This window comes from Pan troglodytes, chromosome 16 (genome assembly GCF_028858775.2).
Source record: "Pan troglodytes isolate AG18354 chromosome 16, NHGRI_mPanTro3-v2.0_pri, whole genome shotgun sequence".
Taxonomy (NCBI): domain Eukaryota; kingdom Metazoa; phylum Chordata; class Mammalia; order Primates; family Hominidae; genus Pan; species Pan troglodytes.
Genome location: NC_072414.2, coordinates 69,463,941 through 69,484,114, shown reverse-complemented (window position 1 = coordinate 69,484,114; position 20,174 = coordinate 69,463,941).

Below are 20,174 nucleotides of genomic sequence, written 5' to 3'. Positions count from 1 at the left end.
CTCCCTCCTGGGCACAGACTGGTGACTAACCACCCTCAGCTGTGCCCACGGTCTTCAAGGAGGACTCCTATTTAAGAAGTGAGGGGAGACTTCACCCCTTTGCCAGGCAGTCAACAGTTCCCCCCACAGGGATGTAATAATTACCAAGCCAGGCAGCAGGTGCCTCTATTACTGCTATTGTGTTCTGAGTCTTTTAAAATGGCATTGAAAGGGCATGTCAAGATCTTACAGCCTGCAATGGGACCCCCACAGAGGACTGAAAGGCGGCCACTGCAGCAGAGGCAGAAACTGGGTGTCAGGCATATGACTCAGCCAGAGCCTTCCAGAAAGCTGAGGGCAGGGGGTAGGTTGGGGAAGGGCAGGGAGTATGGGCAGCTGGCTCCAGACCCCATTCTGCCACCCACTCTTTCTGTGGACCTGGCTGGCCTAGCCCCTTTCATTCTCCATGCCTCTATTTCCCTCTTTTATTGAGGGTGGGGAGAGGGGAGGAACAGGGCTGCTAATGCCCTATATATGATGTGAAGGGTGGTCCTCTTCTCCCTGTAGCAGCCCCCACGCCTGTGAGCCAAACCCCAATCCACAAAGGCTCCAGCAGCTACAAGGAGACTCTCTTACCCCAAACAGCTCTCCTAGCTTTGTCCCCAAATTAGCCCTCCCCTGCTTGGCCCTACATCCCTTAGACACTTAGGAACTGAAATCATGAATGCTAGTTGAAGCTTAAGAAAGTCGAAAAAGGAGTCAGTGTCTTCAATTGTTTTAATAATGAGGGCATTGAGCAAAGCACTTTCCAGCCCCCATCAGACATCAGGAGGTGGTCTCCCAGCACTAGACCCCTAGTCTCTCCTGCTCCCTCTCTCTCTACACACACACACACACGCACACACACACACACGCACACACACGCACACACACACACACACAGTGTGCCATGACAAGTGAGCTCTGGAAATATGGTGTAGTACCTCCCCCACTTGGTGATTCCCAAAACTGTTTAGCATTTAAAGGCTTTGGGAAGTCCTGCAAGAAAGATTCTGTTTAACTTGCTATTTCCCAAGCTTATGTGAGCATAATTTTTCTCAGGGTAGCACCTTTGAATCAGAAGTTACCTTTGCCTCCTGGTAACAGAGATCCAGCCATAGTGGCCTAAACAAACTAGTAGTGTCTTTTACTCTCCCCTGTACAGAGGTCAGCAGCCCAGGGTTGGGATGGTGGCTTCACCATGCCTTCAATGTCTGAAATACCTTCTATCTCCAGGCTAATCATCCTCAGCACTGCTGTCTATCTTCAGTGTCACCTCATGGTTCATAGTGGCAGCTGGGCTCCATCCTATCTGTATTCCAGGCAAGAAGAAAGAGGAAAGGGGGAAAACCCATGCTCTCTACCTGTCTCCCTTTTCCAGAACTTTCCCTGGAGCCTCGCCCAACAATTCTCTTGCTCATATCTCATTGGCCACCCCTGGCTGCAAGGGTCTCTGGGAAATGTAGTCTTTTAGGTGGACACCTTGCTCCCCAGAATAGAATAAGGGTTCTGTTACCATAGAAAAATGGGAACATGGCCGGGCGCGGTGGCTCAAGCCTGTAATCCCAGCACTTTGGGAGGCCAAGGCGGACCGATCATGAGGTCAGGAGATGGAGACCATCCTGGCTAACACGGTGAAACCCCATCTCTACTAAAAATACAAAAAATTAGCCAGGCGTGGTGGCAAGTGCCTGTAATCCCAGCTACTCAGGAGGCTGAGGCAGGAGAATAGCTTGAACCTGGGAGATGGAGGTTGCAGTGAACCTAGATCGCGCCACTGCACTCTAGCTTGGGCAACAGGGTGAGACTCTGTCTCAAAAAAAAAAAAAAAAAGAAAGAAAGAAAGACAGGAAAGAAAGAAAGACAGAAAAGAAAGAAAGAAAGGAAGAAAGAAAGAAGGAAGGAAGGAAAGAAAGAAAGAAAGAAAGAAAGAAAGAAAGAAAGAAAGAAAGAAAGAAAGAAAGAAAGAAAAAAAAAGGGGAACATGACTCCTGGGTGGACAAGTGCAGTCTCAGTCACTGCTTCTTTGCGTTGCAGTATTCTAGGAACTGCTTGGAGTCAGGACCAGCTGGGCCCAGCCCCTACTTCCTGCCTGTGTCTACAGGCTGTGCGGCCTTGAATAAGCTTCCTAACCTCTCTGAGCCTGTATTATTGTCTTTAAAATGGTGGTTATCATGAGGACCAAACAAGATAAAGTATGTGCAAGCAATTTATAAAGTGTAAGTTGTTATAGAAAAGAAAGATGCTCTTTTTTTTTTTTTTTTTTGAGTCAAAGAGTCTCACTCTGTCACCCAGGCTGGAGTGCAATGGCGCGATCTCGGCTTACCGCAACCTCCGCCTCCCAGGTTCAAGCGATTCTCCTGCCTCAGCTTCCCTAGTAGCTGGGATTATAGGCGCGTGCCATCACACCTGACTAATGTTTCTATTTTTAGCAGAGACGGGGTTTCACCATGTTGCCCAGGCTGGCGTCGAACTCCTGAGCACAGGCAATCCACCTGCCTCAGCCTCCCAAAGTGCTAGGATTACAGGCATGAGCCACCGTGCCCGGCCCAATACTCTTGTTTTCATTCATTCCTCTAAAAAGCCTTGTGAAGCAAGCAGGGCAATACCTAGTTCCACATTTGAATGGAGAAGAAACCGAGGCTCTGAGATATGAATTGACTTCTATGATGATGAAATCTGAGCCCTGTTTTTGTTAATGGAATGAACCTTGATTCCATCCTGAGCCTGAGCCCTGACCTTGGTTACAGACTGAGCCTTGATCCTGGCCTGAGTTGAAGTTCTGATCTTAGTTTTAGACTGAACCCCAATGCTAGTTACAGACTGAACCCTGCTCCCCACCTGAGCCTAAGCCCTGATCTTGATCTCTGAGTCCTGATAAAGAGGGGCCCTCTCGAACCATCTAGCAGCACCCAAAGGTGTCCACTGGGCTTCAGAGAGGTACAAATGGATGATGCTGATTCCTAGGCCTGGAGGATGGGGCTTCCTCCCATTTTGTGGTTCATCCAAACCTTGCTAAGTAATGGGGAGAGCAGACCAAGTCTGTGGACCCTGGCAGAGACAGCCAAGTAGATGTCCAGAGAAATAGGAGAAGCACATGGCCTGCTTCCCCTAGTAATTTTCCCAGCCCAGACAGCTGTAATGGGGAAGGTATTGAAATTTAAATCAGAGCCCAGCCTAACCTCTCTGCCCGCCTGCCGCCCGCTGCCGCTTCGCCTGTAATCTCAGGCTGGCTATCTCCTCCTTGGGAGAGCGACAAACCGACTCAGGGAAAGTGATAAATTTTCAATTTTATTTTAAAATATACCAGATGTGAGATTTTATTGGAGCCATAAATATGTCAAGAGCAATGTTGGTGTGTGATGGGCGATGCCCCCTCCTTGGGACCGCTCTCCCTGTTTAGAAATTCCATCAGATTCTTAATAAGAGGCTCCAGTTCGACTGCAGCAAAATAGTCTCTATATTAAAGCAATTGAATTTCCATTTGCCAGACATCTTGTGCTTTAAGCTTCCAGGTTCCAGGGGTGTGGGGTTGCTAAGCCGATTCTAAATGAACCTAAACTAATAACTGCACAGCACGCTGGGGGCTTGAAAGAGTGGGAGGGGAAGACTGGGGAAGGGAAGGGGAGGAGGGGAAGGGAAAGGAAAGCAGGGGAGGGAAGGGGAAGGAAGGGACAGGAGAGGAAGAGAGGAGGAGGTGCTGCCAATCACAGACCCCGGGCCGGGGAAGGGAGGGACCTCCCTCACTTTTCCAGCTCCTGCTGCCAGCCTGAGATGAAAATCCTGCAAATGACAGAAGGGCCAGCTCTCTCTGTTCACAAAACGAAAACTGAGGCCAGAAAAAGGGGTGAGGGGTGATGATGTGGCTGGGATTCTGGTCCCTCTTCCCTCCTCATTGCTTTCATTGCTGTCTTCATTGATTTGCTATTTTGCAGGCCTTCTTGGGTAGGGGTCCTTGTTGAGGTTGGGGCTGCTGAGCAAGGCTGGCCCCCTCCGCCAAGACTCTCCCCTGCACCCTTTGGAAGGCTCTGCTCTGCCTTGGGGATTTGCCTCACTCACTTTCCCCCGCAGCCTTTCTCTCCTGCATCAAGTCATTCTTTGCTCCTGCAGAAATGTCAATCTTTCACTCGACCTCAAGCATCTCCTTATCCTAGAGAATGGCTCAGATTATGGCTCAAGGACATCAGAAGTGAGAGGATCGAAAGGCTGGGACACCAAGGCTCAGAGGCGGCAAGGGCACAGGGAATATGATTCTTCTAGAACAGTCCCTGGACTGTGGGTATGAATAGGTGCTGCCTACCCACAACCTCTCCATCCTCCCCGCCTCAGCCAACCTCAGCCAGGTCTAAGTGGCACCTGCCCAGGTTTGACAGACGTGATGCCCAGGTAGTAAGGGACAGAGTCGCAGCCAGAATTCCTCCCTCGTTGAGAGCAAGGCTCCTAATCTCGCTGAGCCTCCATTCTCAAAAATGGATATACACTTCTGAACACCAACAACAAACAAAAATTGTGGGCATACTGTTATTTACACCCCAAAATATTTGAGAGCTTAAATGAGATAATCCATGAAAACTGTGTAGCATAATGCTGGTCCCTAGTAAGCGCTCCAAAATGTTAGCTATTATTATTCCTTTGTTATGATGATAATTATTACTGCCCTGGGTGCTTCCAGTGGGAACTATATCTCCCTGTAGGTCTGTATCTCCCAAGCTGTCTGGCAAGAATTCTGTAGACAGTAGCTGCTCAATATTGAGTTAAACAGTTAAGAATTTTCCATCCATTGGGACAAGACATGGGCTCTGGAGGTAATCAGAGTAGATTCAAATCCTGGTTTTGACTTCTTTGCTCTGTGTGCTCCGTGACCTCTCCAAGCCTCAATTTCTTCATCTGTGAAATGGGTGAATAATCCTTTCCCTGCCTTCTTTCAGGACTGATGCATGAACCAGAGCTGGAGAAAACTTTCTTAAACTACACTCTTTCTTATTCCTCCTGCCTGTCTCATCAAACTGGGTCTTTCTCAGGGACCCTATGTACCTGAGTCCCAGGAGGGTCCTAAGAGAGGCAGGACTGGGGACAGCTCCCACCATCTGCCCCTGACTCCCCCATCTCCAACCCAATCATGAGCTGTGTGCTGCCCTCCAGGGCCCAGCTGCTGAAAGTGGACCCGTGGACAAGATCATGGCAATGGCCATCCTGGTATCACACAGGATGTTGGAGCTAGAGATCTGATAATGTGGTCAGAGAGAATGAACATGTGGAATCAAGCAACAGAGATCAAGGCCAGCCCCAGCCATAGTGACAGCACCACTGGATAATGACTGCCTCATCCACGGGGTTCTGAGCGATGGGGTTTTTGCCTCTGGATGTGGATGTGTGCTTCTCTTTGGGGAGAAGGTCCATAGTTTTCACCATCTTCTTAAAGGACTTCCAGACCCTCAAACTGTTCAGAACCAGGAGCTCAGTTCTCCACCCAGGGTCTGCCTCCCAGCCACACCCACGTCCTTACTGACAGGGAGAAGAGGCAGGCAGAGGGTGCGCACAAACCTGAAAGCTCCACTGTCCGGACCCCGGACGGGCCTCAGACAGGACAGTGAGCTCCCCGGAGACACATAGAGAACCGTGGTGAAACCCTCCAGCACGGTGCCTTCCTCATGCCAGGCATGAGGCGGTTTAAAGTCGAATGTTCAGTAAAGGGCTGACTCTGAATTGTCACACCCTGGGACAAGCTCCCGATTGCCTCCGGGCTCAGCAGCCACCCTGCTGACCTCCAAGGTCCCTGCCCACTCTGCTGTTCTCTGCTCCTTTATTAGGGAGGGCCAAGGACAGTCTGGTGGTTTGAAGCAGAGGAGTGAAAGTCATTCCTTCCCGTTGACCCAGCAACGTCTGGATCAGGTGAACTTTTCCAGAGGGCTCGCCATGTCCCTGGCATAGTGCTGCCTGCCCGTGGGGCTGAACCTGCTTCATCCTCCATTTTAGAGATGGAGAAAGCGAGCCTCAGAGAGGCCAAGTGAGTCCATCAAACATTGAGGTCACATGGCCACTATGTAGGGGCTGGATGGGGCAGAGCGCCGCGAGGCAGTCCTGCAGGGATGCCATCTGCCAAACCCTTTCCTGGAACTCCTCTCTTTTCATTCTGTGGGCCTGCAAGAGAGGCCGGGCAGGGGCGCTGTTAGGAAGCTGAGGCTGCAAGAGTTAGAGTGACCTGCTCAAGGTCACACAGCGAAGATAGGGCAGAGGTGAGGCTCCAACTCAGGTCTTCCAACGCCCCATTCTCTAGTCCCTAAAGAGACAAATGTTACAGATACTTTGCTTTAAGATGTACTGAAACCCATCCACTCATCTGCTCACTCATTCCGCAGGTGTTTCTCAGGGACCTACACTGTGTTTGGGCACTGTGCTAAGTACTGGGGAGGGTTTCAGTGTTATCAAAGCAAACAACAATGCCTGCCCTCCTAGAGTTTATATTCTAATGCAGGAGAAGGAGAAACAACATAAGTAAGTTTATTAAAGTGCCAGAAAGCAATACATCTGTGGAATGCAACAGAGCAGGGTCAGGACACAGGGAGGGCCAGGCAGAGGCGGTTTAAAGTCGAATGTTCAGGGCAGGTCTGGTGAGAAGATGAACATCAGGCTGGGTGCAGCAGCACATACCTGTAATTCCAGCACATTCCACCCTCCTCGCCTTGGGAGGCCGAGGGGGGTGGATCACGCGGTCAGGAGTTTGAGACCAGCCTGTCCAACATGGTGAAACCCCATCTCTACTAAAAATACAAACATTAGCCAGGCGTTGTGGCATGCGCCTGTAATCTCAGCTACTAGGGAGGCTGAGGCAGGAGAATTGCTTGAACCCGGGCGGCAGAGGTTGCAGTGAGCCAAGATCGCACCACTGCACTCCAGCCTGGGCGACAGAGTGAGACTCCATCTCAGAAAAAAAAAAAGAAAAAAAAAAGATGAACATCAAGCAGAGACTTGAAGGAGCTGGGGAAATGAGCCAGCCATGTGGACCGAATGGGAGGAGTCTGTCAGCAGAGGAGCCGCCTGTGCGAAGGGCCTGAGGTAGCAGTGGGCCTGGGGTGCTTGTGGACAGCAGCGAGCCTGGTGTGGCTGGAGCAGAGGAATGGGAGAAGAGTGGGAGGCGATGATGGGGGAAAGGTGGGGAGAGAGGAACAGATCATGCCTTGGCATTAAAATTGCCCATGGGCAGATGGGCCTTCCTGGGCAAATCTGAAGGTCTCACAAATGATGGAGTCACATGGGGCTCATCACAACCAGAAGCAGAGTGGGAGTGGGGGCATCCAGCCCTCTCACCTCCCCTGGGAGGAGTCTTCTTCCTCCACCTCTCCTACCCTCACCCTGTGCCACCCCATGCTGCCCCTACCCCACCTCATGCTTGTGGTGTGTCCCCAGGGAGACTGGGCCAGGCCGGGTGAAGGAGGAAGGTCCATAGCCTTTCCCAGCCTAGGAGTCTGCTGGCTGCTAGTCTGAGTGAGCTTTGAAGCTGCCAGGCCCTGCAGGGGCACTAGAAACCATTAGCAGGCAAACAAAAGGCCTGGGGAGGCCTATGAAGCCACCATGGAAGCCTACAGCTAGGTTTATTTCGAATTGAATAAAGAGCCCTGAAGCCCAGCCATAACCACCCCCTACTCTCCACACCCCTCCCAGACTCCTGACCTGAGGAAAGGCAGGCCCAAGGGCTTGTCCATGGCCACACAGCAACCGAGGCCAAAGCCCCGGTCATCTCCAGAGGGGAGAAGCTTTCTGTGCCCATGAGTGCAGGGCAAGCCACGGCCCAGAGAAGGCCACCACAGGTGAGGCCCAGGCCGGGCACGATGTGCAGAGTGGGTAGGTGGACGCTGAGAACCCTTCGGGTGAGGCCCGAGCCAGTGAGTTCAGGGGCTGAGGGTCTCCTCATCTGTTTACTCGCTGTGTGACCCTAGAGAAGTGTCTTAACCTTCCTGAGCCCAACTGCAACATGGGGTTCCTAATAGCCCTACTTTACAGGGTGGCTGTAAAGATGAAGTGAGCTCACCCATCTAAAAGCACTTAGGCTACTGTGTGGCTCAGGATAAGTGTCATCCTCCCACTGCCGTCCCTCAAGTAAGAATGGAGGGGTGGGCAACTGCCAGGCGGTTCCCAGGCCTGGGTCCCCAGGGCAGACCCTCGCCTCTAGCGGAGCTCATCCCTGAACTGAGGCTGCCTTCCCCACCACCGGCCGCAGAGCCTCAGAGGCAGCCAACCAGACGGGCGCTTTTAACAGCTTTTTAATGTGATGGAGCTCGCTGAGCTTGGAGAGTGGAGGCATGTCAGGGGCTTGCCTGCGGAAGCTTTCAAGGTCAGCCAGCAGCAGCCTGACCTTGAAGCCTGTCCCTTCCCAGGAACAGCCCAGGGGCTGCCGAGACCATTCGCCATCAAGGAGGCCCTCAGGGCCCCAGCTCAGGAAAAGTATTAAAAAAAAAAAAACAGCAATGAAGAGGCGTTAAATGGATTAAAGAGGCAGGTGGCCAGAGAGGATGAGGGGCAAGGCTGTGCCAGGGACAGCAACAGCAGAGACCTCCTCCAAGAGGCTTCAAATCGGCTTCTCCTCCCTCGTCACACGCCAAGCAGTCTCCCAAGTGGAAAGACTGGGAAGATAAGCAACTTCCCCTTCATCTCCTCCTTCTCACAGTCTCCCCAGCAGGACAGCGCTGCTTCCTTCGTCCTGCAGATTCATAAAAATCAGGGTCATCTCCCTGAGAAATGGCTCAATTATCAGCTCCCCTCACAGAGAGCACAGAATAAGATGGGCCTTACAAAGTGGGGCCGCCCATCAGGCCACCCGCACCCCAGCACACTGCCTCGGCGCTCCCCAGAGAAGGCAAGAACTCTGCAGGGAGGGCTTGGCACTGTCACCGCCCTCCTCCCCACCTTCTGGGGGCCTCTGCCACAGCCCCAGTGGTGGCAGGCCTGTCTAGGCAAGATGGGACTTCAGCCCCTTCCTAGCTGTTGCTGTGAGCAGGCCGGTGGCCAATGGCCTCAAGTCTAGTGTGTAGGCTGAGCCCCTCACAGCTCACCTGGCACTTCACTCCCATTATCCTCTGTAAGGCGGGGAGTGGTATACGTCTGTTTTAAAGACTAGGAAATTCAGGTCCCTCAGCCAATAGACAGAGGGACTGGAATTCAATTCCAAGTTCTGGTTCCCAGACCTGGGCACTGCAGAGCCGGCACGGGGAGGAGACTTATAGGCCTCTCAGCAGCGGGTCACATTCTCAGGGACTGGGGGGGGGCTCCCCCAGCAGACAGGCCAAGGAGACTCCAGGGAGAACAAGAGCAGAGGGCAGCCTCTTCCCAGCTCCCCTTCTACCCAGGGCCGGGGTCGTGGCCAGGGCACAGTGGGGAAGGCCAGGCCCCTTCCAGGATACACACCATGCCCCAGCCCAGAGGGAAGTCATGGGAAACTAAGGGCTTCAGGAATCCCGGAGTGTCCACCCTACCCCAGAGAAGCCCAAAGGGATGAGGGGATTTCAAGTTGGGCTGGGAACCAGGTGGCCTCGTTCCAGTCCCAGCTCTGCCATGGATGAGGAGTGGCCTTGGACAAGTTCCTGCCCCTCTCCTCCCTCAGTTTCCCTATTTGTGAAATAGGTGATGATCCTCTCTAAATGGGAAGATCTCTCTGACTCACCCCCAGGAGGATCTGACCACCCTCTCACTCTAAACTGGCCCAGGTAGAGCCAGTAGCTGGAAGAGCCAGAGCTGAGCCCACCGCATGGGAATTCAGGGATGGGGTCTGCTGAATTCCAAACTTTCAGCAGCAGAGCGGCTGCAGGGCCCGAGCTTTCCCACAGATGCAGCTCAGCCCCCAGAGCAGGCCCTGCAGTTCCCACTGCAGCCCTTCCAAGTGGAAACCACAACGCTGTGGAAGCCGGGCAGAAAGTAAACAGAAAGCACGTCCCCAGGACCTCCAGGCCCCGGGCCCCGCCTGGGGCAGCCCTCAGGGAGGCGGCTCCAACCAGAGCAGATTCCTGCCGAGCCTGTCTGGACTAGCCTGGGGCCCCTGAGGGAGGAGGCAGCCACCCCCACCCCCACGCCCCCTGCTCAGATCAGAGAAAATGCTGTCTGCCTCCTGCTCAGAAGCGCCAAGGGGTAGGGGAGAGCAGGCCCGACACCAGGGCACAGGGCCCTGGTCTTAGCGCTGCTACAGACTCCCTAGAGGGGCAAGGCCAACCCTTCCTGTGCCTCACTGTCCCCATCTGAACAACAGACACGGCACATCAGCTGCTTTCTAAGGTCCTTCCCAAGTACCGAGAGTTTGATCTTAGAACGTGGTACGAGGTGGTCCCCTGAAAAGGGGAGACGAATGGGGGCTGTCTCAGGGGCTCGAGCTGGGAAGGCAGGCTGGGTCTATTAGGGGGGACCCACGAGGGCGTCTAGTCCTGGCCTCCCTCTCCCCCTCCACATGCCATTTTACAGCGGAGGAGACAGAGGCCTTTCCCAGGCCAGCCACACAGAAATGGAGCGCAGGGCTCCTTGCTGGCTCTGGGGTCCTGAGCCCAGGCCCTTGAGGAGGCTCACGCAGGCCCTGGCAGGTGCAAGCGAGGATGGGGGGAAGGCAGTGTAGTGTGGGCCAATCTTGCTCCACCCTCTCCTCCCGAACCCCCCAGCTTTTCTCCAGGGCCTGACCAGGCCTCTAGCTTGGACCTGTCTTCGGGCAGGTGAGGGGAAGTGAAGTGCGGGGGACAGGGAGCAGGCAGAGCCGCAGGACTTGTTCCTCTCCATCTCTGGGCCCCTTGTGATGTCCTCTGCCCAAAGGGCCTTGTTTCCCAATCTCCTCCAAAGTTACAAAGTCAGCTCCCTGTCATCCACACAGTGCTGAAGCCATGCTGGGTTCTGAGAAGATGGGGGAAGGCCTCCACTGGGAATGACACCCCACCCAGGACTCAAAGCTCCATTGGCTGGCTCCAACACTCCTGCCCCTTCTGCCTGTGGTCCCTCTCCTCACAGGGCCTGGACACACACGTCCCTGAGACTGGTCAAGGGCCAATCGTACTCCAGAAAGACCCAGACTTACCTTCCCACTTTTACGCCAGATTGTTCTCCTGAGCAGCTGCAAAAAGCCACCTCACTTCTGTAGCAAAAGACCTTCATGCAGATGGTCTTGATGGCCCATGACATACGTCCAGGCCTGTTAGAATCCTGCTTTGGTCTCTAGACCTACCCCACTATGTCCACGTCCACACGGAAAGGCTCTTGGGCTCTCACCCCAGGCTTCCCAGCAGGATCCTCTTCTGGAGTTGGGAGGCAGGAGAAAGAGTCACCGCAGGGAGTAGACAGGACAGGCCCCTGGCACCAGCCACGTGTGGCTGGAACAATCAATGACTGAGCCCTGGACCAGGAGCCTGGGTTCTAGTCTCAGCTCTGCTGGTGACTTGCTGTGTGATGGTTGGCAAGATACACCTTCTTTCTGAGCCTCAGGCGCTGTTTTTGAAGTGGCATTGTTAACTGCTCCTCGTTTGGCTGTAGGATCTCCACCACACATCACTGTCACTCCTACCTGGGCTCAGAGCTTTCCCTGGCATCTTTTCCTGCCCACCTCCCCCGACTCAGCACCCCTTGGAAGTGCTCCTTCTTGGGACCTGAGGAGGGCATAGGTAGCATGGCCCACGTACCCACCTCTCAAGAGAGGCCTCCAGCAATGCCTCCTTTTAGCCACAGGCCCTGGGACCAGTGAGCCAGGGCCTACAGCAGCCCACATGGACACATGGACACATGGAAACGTGGCCACACTGCCACAGAGTCAAGAGCCCTTCTCCCTGCTGAGCAGGCTAATGCCTTAATCCCTTTACACAAAGCCTGCTGATTCTTTCCTCGGGGGGGAAAGTGGTTGGGGCACAAATTGGCTTATTCCACTGATCCAGAGAGAGGCTTCTCCCATGAGGCCAGCAGATCCACCCCTGTGTGTGGCTGTCGCTCAACTCTCTGCAGCACACACACCCCTCATTACCCTCACCCCCGAGCCTCCAGGAATCCTTGTAGATTCAGAGATACGGAGACTCCCCGTGGTCCTCCCTCCCTCCTTCCAGGAGAACTGCTGAGTATTGGAGATAGACAGGCCTGGGCTGCCAAGCTCCTACACTGACTAGATTTGGGGTGTCTGACCCCAGGTACGAACTGTTAGGGAGGACACAGAGAAGGCAAGAGAGGATACGCCACCCAGAAAATAGTAGAATGGGAGAAGTTTCTCTCCATTCCTTTCACTCACTTTCCATAGCCCTATCCAGGGCCCAACCTGGCCAGAAGAAAGATATTTTGTAAGCTTCCTTCTGATAAAATTGCAGACCATCCAGAGTGAGGGTAGCCTCAAAAGAAGGGACAGCCAGTGGTGGAGTTTCAGGCATTCACAGAATAGATCATTTGGGTCAGCAAGCTTTTTTGGTATCCATAAAGCCCATGGCCCTGTGGCACCTGCGTGTGTGCATAGTGAGGTCAAGGGGAAGGTGGCATTTCCGAGGGAGGGAGGCAAGTGGTGCCACGAAAAGCAGTTCACACACAGACTCGTCAGAATACCCACAGCAGGCTGGTTCGTAGTGACCCAGAACTGGAAACAACCCGATGTCCATCAGCAGGTGCCTGGATTCCTGTGGTACATTGGTGCAATGAAATACTACTCAGCCATACAAAGGCATGAACTATTGGTACACGCAACTAACTAGATAAATCTCAAAATCACTATCCTGAGGGAACGGAGCCAGGCACAAAAGAATACATTCTACACAATTCCAACCATGTGAAAATCCAGAACAGGCAGCAGAACAGATCTTGGTGGTAGAGGTCAGATGGGGAGGAAGGAGGGGGTGAGAGGAGGAACACGTGAGAGAACTTTCTGGAATGACATGAAAGAAGTGTTCTGTATCTTGATTTGGATGATAGATACATAGACAATTGTCAAAACCCATTTAACTGTACACTTAAGGTTGCATGTCAATTTTATCTAGTATGTAAATAATAAAAATAAGCATGGAATTTTTTTAGTCAGTTAGTTAAATCTTTATTTTGGAATCATTGCACACAAACAGAAAAGTTGCAAGACCAGCGCAAAGAATTCACATTTACCCTTCACCCAAATCCCCCAACAACTAGCATTTTACCACAATTGGTTTATCATCCTTTCTCTCTGTCTCCCTGTCTCTCTCTTCATGCATATATAATTATACATACATTATGTATATGTCCTACATATCATTGTTTTCTGAGCCTTTCAAAAGTAAGTTACAGATATCATAGCCCTTTTGCTCAAAATAGTTGTGTGTATTTCCTAAGAATAAGGTTATTTTCTTGTCTTTGTTATCAAAATCAGGATATTAACATTAATAATTATATTTTCTGATCTATATGCCTTCTTATTCAAATTTTGCCAATTGTTCAAAGAATATCCTTTATTAATTTTTTTTTTTTGGTCCAGGATTTGATCCAGGATCCCAGGTTGCATTTACTTGTCATGTCTTGTTAGTCATATTTAATTTGGAATTGTTCCTCAGCCTTTCTTTGTCTTTCATGTGCTTGGCGTTTTTGAAGAGTGTGGGCCAGTTAGTTTAATAAATGTTCTTGGCTGGGCATGGTGGCTCATGCCTGTAATCCCAGAACTTTGGGAGGCTGAGGTGGGCAGATCACAAGGTCAGGAGATTAAGACCATCCTGGCTAACACGGTGACACCCCATCTCTACTAAAAAAAAAAAAAAAAATTAGCCGGACGTGGTGGTGAGCGCCTTTAGTCCCAGGTACTCAGGAGGCTGAGGCAGGAGAATGGCCTGAACTTGGGAGGCGGAGCCTGCAGTGAGCCGAGATCGCACCACTGCACTCCAGCCTGGGCCACAGAGCGAGACTGTATCTCAAATAAATGAATAAATACATAAATATTCTTTAGTTTGGGTTTGTCTGAGGTATCCTCATGATTAAGTGCAGGTTATTGATTTTTGCAGGATTATCACAGAAGTGAAGTTGTGTCCTTCTTGGTGGATCATCTCAGGAGGTACATGATGTCTATTTGTCCTATTACTAGTTATACTAATTTGGATCACAGGTTAAGGTGTGGTCTAGCACTATAAAGTTACTATTTTTCCATTTCTATTTAATAAATATTTTGTGGGCAGCCTGGGCAACATAGTGAGACCCAGTCATATATATATATATATATATTTATATATATATATATTTATATATATATATTTATATATATATATTTATATATATATATTTATATATATATATTTATATATATATATTTATATATATATATTTATATATATATATTTATATATATATATTTATATATATATATTTATATATATATATTTATATATATATTTATATATATATCTCATATGTACATATATGATAAATCTCATATATCTATATATATGATATGATAAGTCATATATCTACATATATGATATGATGTATATAACTTACATATGATTATATATATCATATATATGTATATGTATATATTAGCCAGGTATGGTAGCATGCACCTGTAGTCCCAGCTACTCTGGAGGCTGAGGTGGGAGGATCATTTGGGTCCACCAGAAGTTTGAGGCTGTAATGAGCTGTGATTGTGCCACACTGCATGCCAGCCTGGCCAACAGGAGTGAGACCCTGTCTCTCTCTCTCTCAAAAAAAAAAAAAAAAGAAAAAAGTACTTTGTGGGGAGTTACCTTTAGACTATATACATATCCAGTTCTTTGTCAGATTTTTCACCCACTAATTTCAGGATCTATTGATGATTCTTGCCTGAATCAATTATTACTATGATGCTGGTCAAATGTAATTTTCTAACCTCAGAATTTCCTCTTTATTAGTTTGAATTTTACTATACAGAAGAGCTTTTTCTTTTCCTCATGTATTTATTTATACTTATTATGTTATCTCTGTATGGACTCAGAGATTCTTATTTTATTCAGTGGGTTGTAATTCATTCTTATCATTATTCATTTTGGTGCTCAAATTGTTCCAGGTTTGGCCAGTGGGAGCTCCTTCAAGCCGGCCCCTGTGTCTTTTTGACATTTCCCCATCATTCTTTGAGCATTTTCTTACTTTCAGGTTCATCACGTACTTGTCCTGGAAATCAGCTATTTCTCCAACGATCCCTTATTTATTTTAGGAGAGAATGATCTGGGAGGTAGAATATCCATGACCATATCTATATTAACATCTCTATATAAAGCCATGTGCTTGTATGGTTACCTCCAATTTCAATTTAATACCTAAGGGTACATTTTTGTCTTCTCCCTTCCAATACCTGTAACTCACTTCTCCAACAGTGAGAAACTTGGACCCCGTGATTGTCATTATATTTACTCATATGCTGAAGCCTAGAAGTTTCAGAATGGCTAAACCATACCGCTGCAAAAAACAAACCTGCTAACTAGAGTCTGACATTTTTGCAGATCTTTTTTATCTTTTGTCTGGACGTATATAGTAAAATACTGTGTTCAAAATGCCCTTGGGTCAGATTTTCCCCTCCTTTTAGTGTGGTTGTTATTCATTTGAAATGTATTAGGTTTGTTTGTTTCTGATTGTATTACATTTTAGAGACTTCCCCCATCCTTTATTATTGTTGTTGTTTGAACAGGTAAAGCACTGATGTGGTTCTGAAAGCCAACACCATACAAAACATTATACTCAGAAAAAATAGCTCTCTGCTCATATCCCTTCCACCCCATTCCCACCCTACCTCTGTACGTAACTGATCTCATTCGTTTATCCTTCCTGTGTTTCTTTTTGCAAAAATAATCTTCTATAATATAATATATTATAAATATATAATATAAATTTATATATTCCCCCTTCCATAATATATAAAAGGGTAATAATTTCTTATTTCCCTTTCTTTCTTACACACAAAGTAGCATTCTAGAGTTATAGTTTTGCACTTTAATATTTTAAACTTAACAATACATCCTGGATTCACTCTATCTTAGTTAGTAGAGATTGTCCTTAATTTTTGTAAGCTTACATTTTTATTGAAGAATAGCATACATACCGAAACCATAATGTTCAAGTCATAAGCATGTGGCTTGATGATTTTTCACTTCGTGAAAAATGTAACCACCACCACATAACTGTAGCACCCTCATGCAACCAGCACCACCGAAATCCTTTCTTGTCCCTACCCACATTAAGGGACCCCGCTATCCTGACTTGTAACACCATTGATGAATGTCTGGTTTGAAAGCTGTGTAAATGGGTTCATATAATATTTGCTCTTTGGTGTCTGACTCATTTTGCTCAGCATTATGTTTGTGACATTTATCCATGGCTATGTGTAATTATAGCTTGCTCATTCATATTCTATAATTATATGACTATATATATTATTTATTTTTTTATTTTTTTGAGACAGAGTCTCGCTTTGTCCTCCACGCTGGAGGGCAGCGGCATGATCTCGACTCACTGCAACCTCTGTCTTCCAGGTTCAAGTGATTCTCCTGCCTCAGCCTCCCGAGTAGCTGGGACTACAGGTGCACACCACCACGCCCAGTTATTTTGTAATTTTAGTAGAGACGAGGTTTCACCATGTTGGCCAGGATGGTCTCGATCTCTTGACCTCGTGATCCACCCGCCTCGGCCTCCCAAAGTGTTGGGATTACAGGCGTGAGCCACCACTCCCGGCCTTATACCACAATATTTTTATCAACTATGTTTTTCTGGCTGGGCTCAGTGGCTCACTCCTGTAATCCCAGCACTTTGGGAGGCCGAGGCGGGCAGATCACGAGGTCAGTAGATCAAGACCATCCTGGACAACATAGTGAAACCCCGTCTCTACTAAAAATACAAAAATTAGCTGGGCATGGTGGTGCGTGCCTGTAATCCCAGCTACTTGGAAGGCTGAGGCAGGAGAATCACTTGAACCAGGGAGTCGGAGGTTGCAGTGAGCTGAGATCACAGCACTGCACTCCAGCCTGGCGACAGAGTGAGACTCTGTCTCAAAAAAACACAACAAACAAACAAACAAACAAAAACCAAAAAAAAAAAAAAAAACCAAACCAAACCCTATGTTTTTTATGGGTATTTGGGCATTTCCAGCTTTTTGGCTTTATAGTTAGTGCTATGAAAATTCTAGTACCTGGAATGCTTTTGGTACCTAGAAATGTAATTGCTGGGTTATAGGGTCTGCATATGGTTAGCTTTGGTAGGCATCTTTAGACGCTTTTGCAAAGTGTTGATATGCCAGTTTGCATTCTTACCAGCCATATAAAGCACAGTTACCGTTGCTGCACATCCTCACCAACACCAAATTTTTAAAATCTCTCTTACTCATTTTAGCCATCCTGAGGGTATGTGTTGTACTGGGGTTTTATTTATTTATTTTTTATTTCTTTTTACTTTTTTGAGACGGAATCTCGCTCTGTCACCCAGGATGGAGTGCAGTGGCGCGATCTCAGCTCACTGCAACCTCCAACTCCCGGGTTCACGCCATTCTCCTGCCTCAGCCTCCTGAGTAGCTGGGACTACAGGCGCCCACCACCGCACCCGGCTAATTTTTTGTAGTTTTAGTAGAGACGGGGTTTCACCATGTTAGCCAGGATGATCTCAATCTCCTGACCCTGTGATCCACCCGCCTTGGCCTCCCAAAGTGCTGGGATTACAGGCATGAGCCACCGTGCCTGGCCCCATGTACTGGGGTTTTAATCTGTATTTCCTGGATAAGCAAATAGCACTTTTTCCCAGGATCACTAACAAACTAGTCCCCTTGGCTCTGGCCTTGGAATCAGAAGACCTTACCCTGCCCACTCTGATTGGGTGAGTTATGTGACACTGACCTGTCAGTCCTTTCCTGCCATGACAACAAAATACTTTAGATTGGGTAATTTATAAACAACAGAATTTTTTTGCTTGCAGTTCTGAAAGCTGGGAAGTCCAAGATCAAGGCCCCAGCAGATGTGGTGTCTGGTAAGGGTTTGCCTTCTGCTCCATAGATGGCGTCTCGTTGCTGTGTTCTTATGTGGCAGAAGAGGCCAGGGAGCTCACTTGAGCCTCTTTTATAAGGACATAATCCCATTCATAAGGGCAGAGCCTTCAGGACTCTATTACTTCCAAAAGGCCCCACCTCTTAATACTATCACACTGGGGATCAAGTTCTAACATGTGAATATTGGAGGGACACCAGCATTCAGACCATAGCATGATCTATCTAAGTTTTCTCATCTGTAAGTGGGAACAATAACCCTTGGCCTGCGTTTGCAGTAGGCGCACACTGGTGTTGGAGTTGGTGGAGCTCCAGGACTTTCTTCCGGGCTTGTCTCCCTACTTCAAGGGCACAGGTGTTTTTAGAAGACAGGGTTTGTTGCCCACATGCCAGTCGTCTCCCCTACTTCTACCCTGGATCTTTTTCCTCCTTTGACAGCATCTCAGGGCTTCCTCTTCCAGATCACCTTCATCTTTTTTCTATATCACTGAGGCAGGATCTAGGCCAGAAGGGACAATGGATGGACCCAGGAGGTGGCCATTTGCATTTGGCTTGCTCTATTGCTGCATGATCCGGGCTGGTTTCTAAAAGGAAATGGGGTATAGACATTGCCTGCAGCATCCCTGGGGCACTTTAGTGCTCTTGTGTGCTGTGCTGAGGAGGAGGTCATCCAAGCAGGTTAGCAGATGGGAAATAGACAAACCATCTTTGTGTACTTAGGATGCCAGATAGACATGCAAATAGCTGCCACATGCCTGTGTGGCAAAGAAAGTACAGCACCCCCAAAGGGACTCTCAAATCCCTTTGGACAGCCTGTGGGAGGAGTGTGCTCCCAGCTTTCCCTCCTTCAGTGCACCTGGACTGTTCTGAGATGGGAATGACTTGAGTGTAGAGAAGCCCAGTCCCTTATTCACTCCAAGAAGACGCTGAGCCATGGTGTGGTGCAAAGCGAGAGGCAAGGCTCTGCCTGAGTGTCCTCAGGATGGCTCGGTTGTGGACCCTGACTACAGATGCCTAGAGCCCATGGGGAAGCTAAGGCACAAGCATAAACAACTGTGGACCAAGTTCTGGAGGGGCACAGATGGTTTCTAACATGAAGGGCTGGTGAGTAATGTAGGTAAGAGTGAGGGAAGGTGTAGCAGGTCCAGGGACCAGCCTGTGTACAGTTGTGGAGATGGGGACCTGGGGCATGTTCGTGGAGTGAATGAATGAAGGCAGGTGGGCTTGAAAACTTGGCTGAAAGGCTGGGATTTTATCCAGTGCATAATGACCACTGGTGTTTATGAGAGGGGTTGGTGCAGGCATGGTAGAATCACAGCTGATCACAGATGCTCACCTTTAGAAGGTCCCCAGCTCACAGAGCCTCCCCTATCGGCTCCCCCACCGCTTTCCACTATTTGAACTCTCTTCCTTATTGAACCAAAGACTTTTCCTGCTCCAAGAAATCCTCACAAAGTGAAAACTCTGGGTGCCAGCTCCATCCTTGATGGGATCAGCTGCTCAGCCCAAGACCCTTAGGGAGGTTTGTTTCCAGAGGCAGGGGCCAGGCTAGTGTTGATGAGAGTGAACACAGGGATAGGTGGGGAGGGACTTTTTTTAACATCTGCTAATGACAGGCATTATATTAAGTATCCGACATTCAATATTTCATTTACTGTTTGTAGCAACCCTATTAGGAAGGCATTCTCCCCATTTTACAGAAGAAGAAACGGAGGCTTAGGCAGACTAAATTATCCACATAGTAAGTGATTGTGTTTGCAAAACCTGAGCCTTTTCTGCTGCCCCAGGCACAGTGTATGCTAAGTGTCTCCAGGAAGCTGGGTGGGAGGGGAAGGGTCGTCTGAGCCCAGTGCCCGTTTGCCCCCTGACGTGCAGCTCTGAGGCCTGGGCCTCAAATGCCGTCGCCCACAGAGCTGCTCTGGTGATCTCCCCGACTGGATGTTCCTGGCTAAAGGTACAGAATTGCAGTCTTTTCAAAGTACACCAGGAGATGTCAACAGAAAGAGTGAAATTGTGCTCAAATTAGAGACAATTTTCTGGAATCCTCTGTTTTCCTCTCCCTGACAAGCTGAAGCATGGCATCCATTCAGCAGCATTTATGCTTTTAAATAAAATGCTGCCGTAGAATCCCTCGAACTGCCATTTGTGAAGCAATATTCTCATCACTATCTCCAGGTCACAGACACTGGATGCCATGTCATGCAAAGGGTTGACT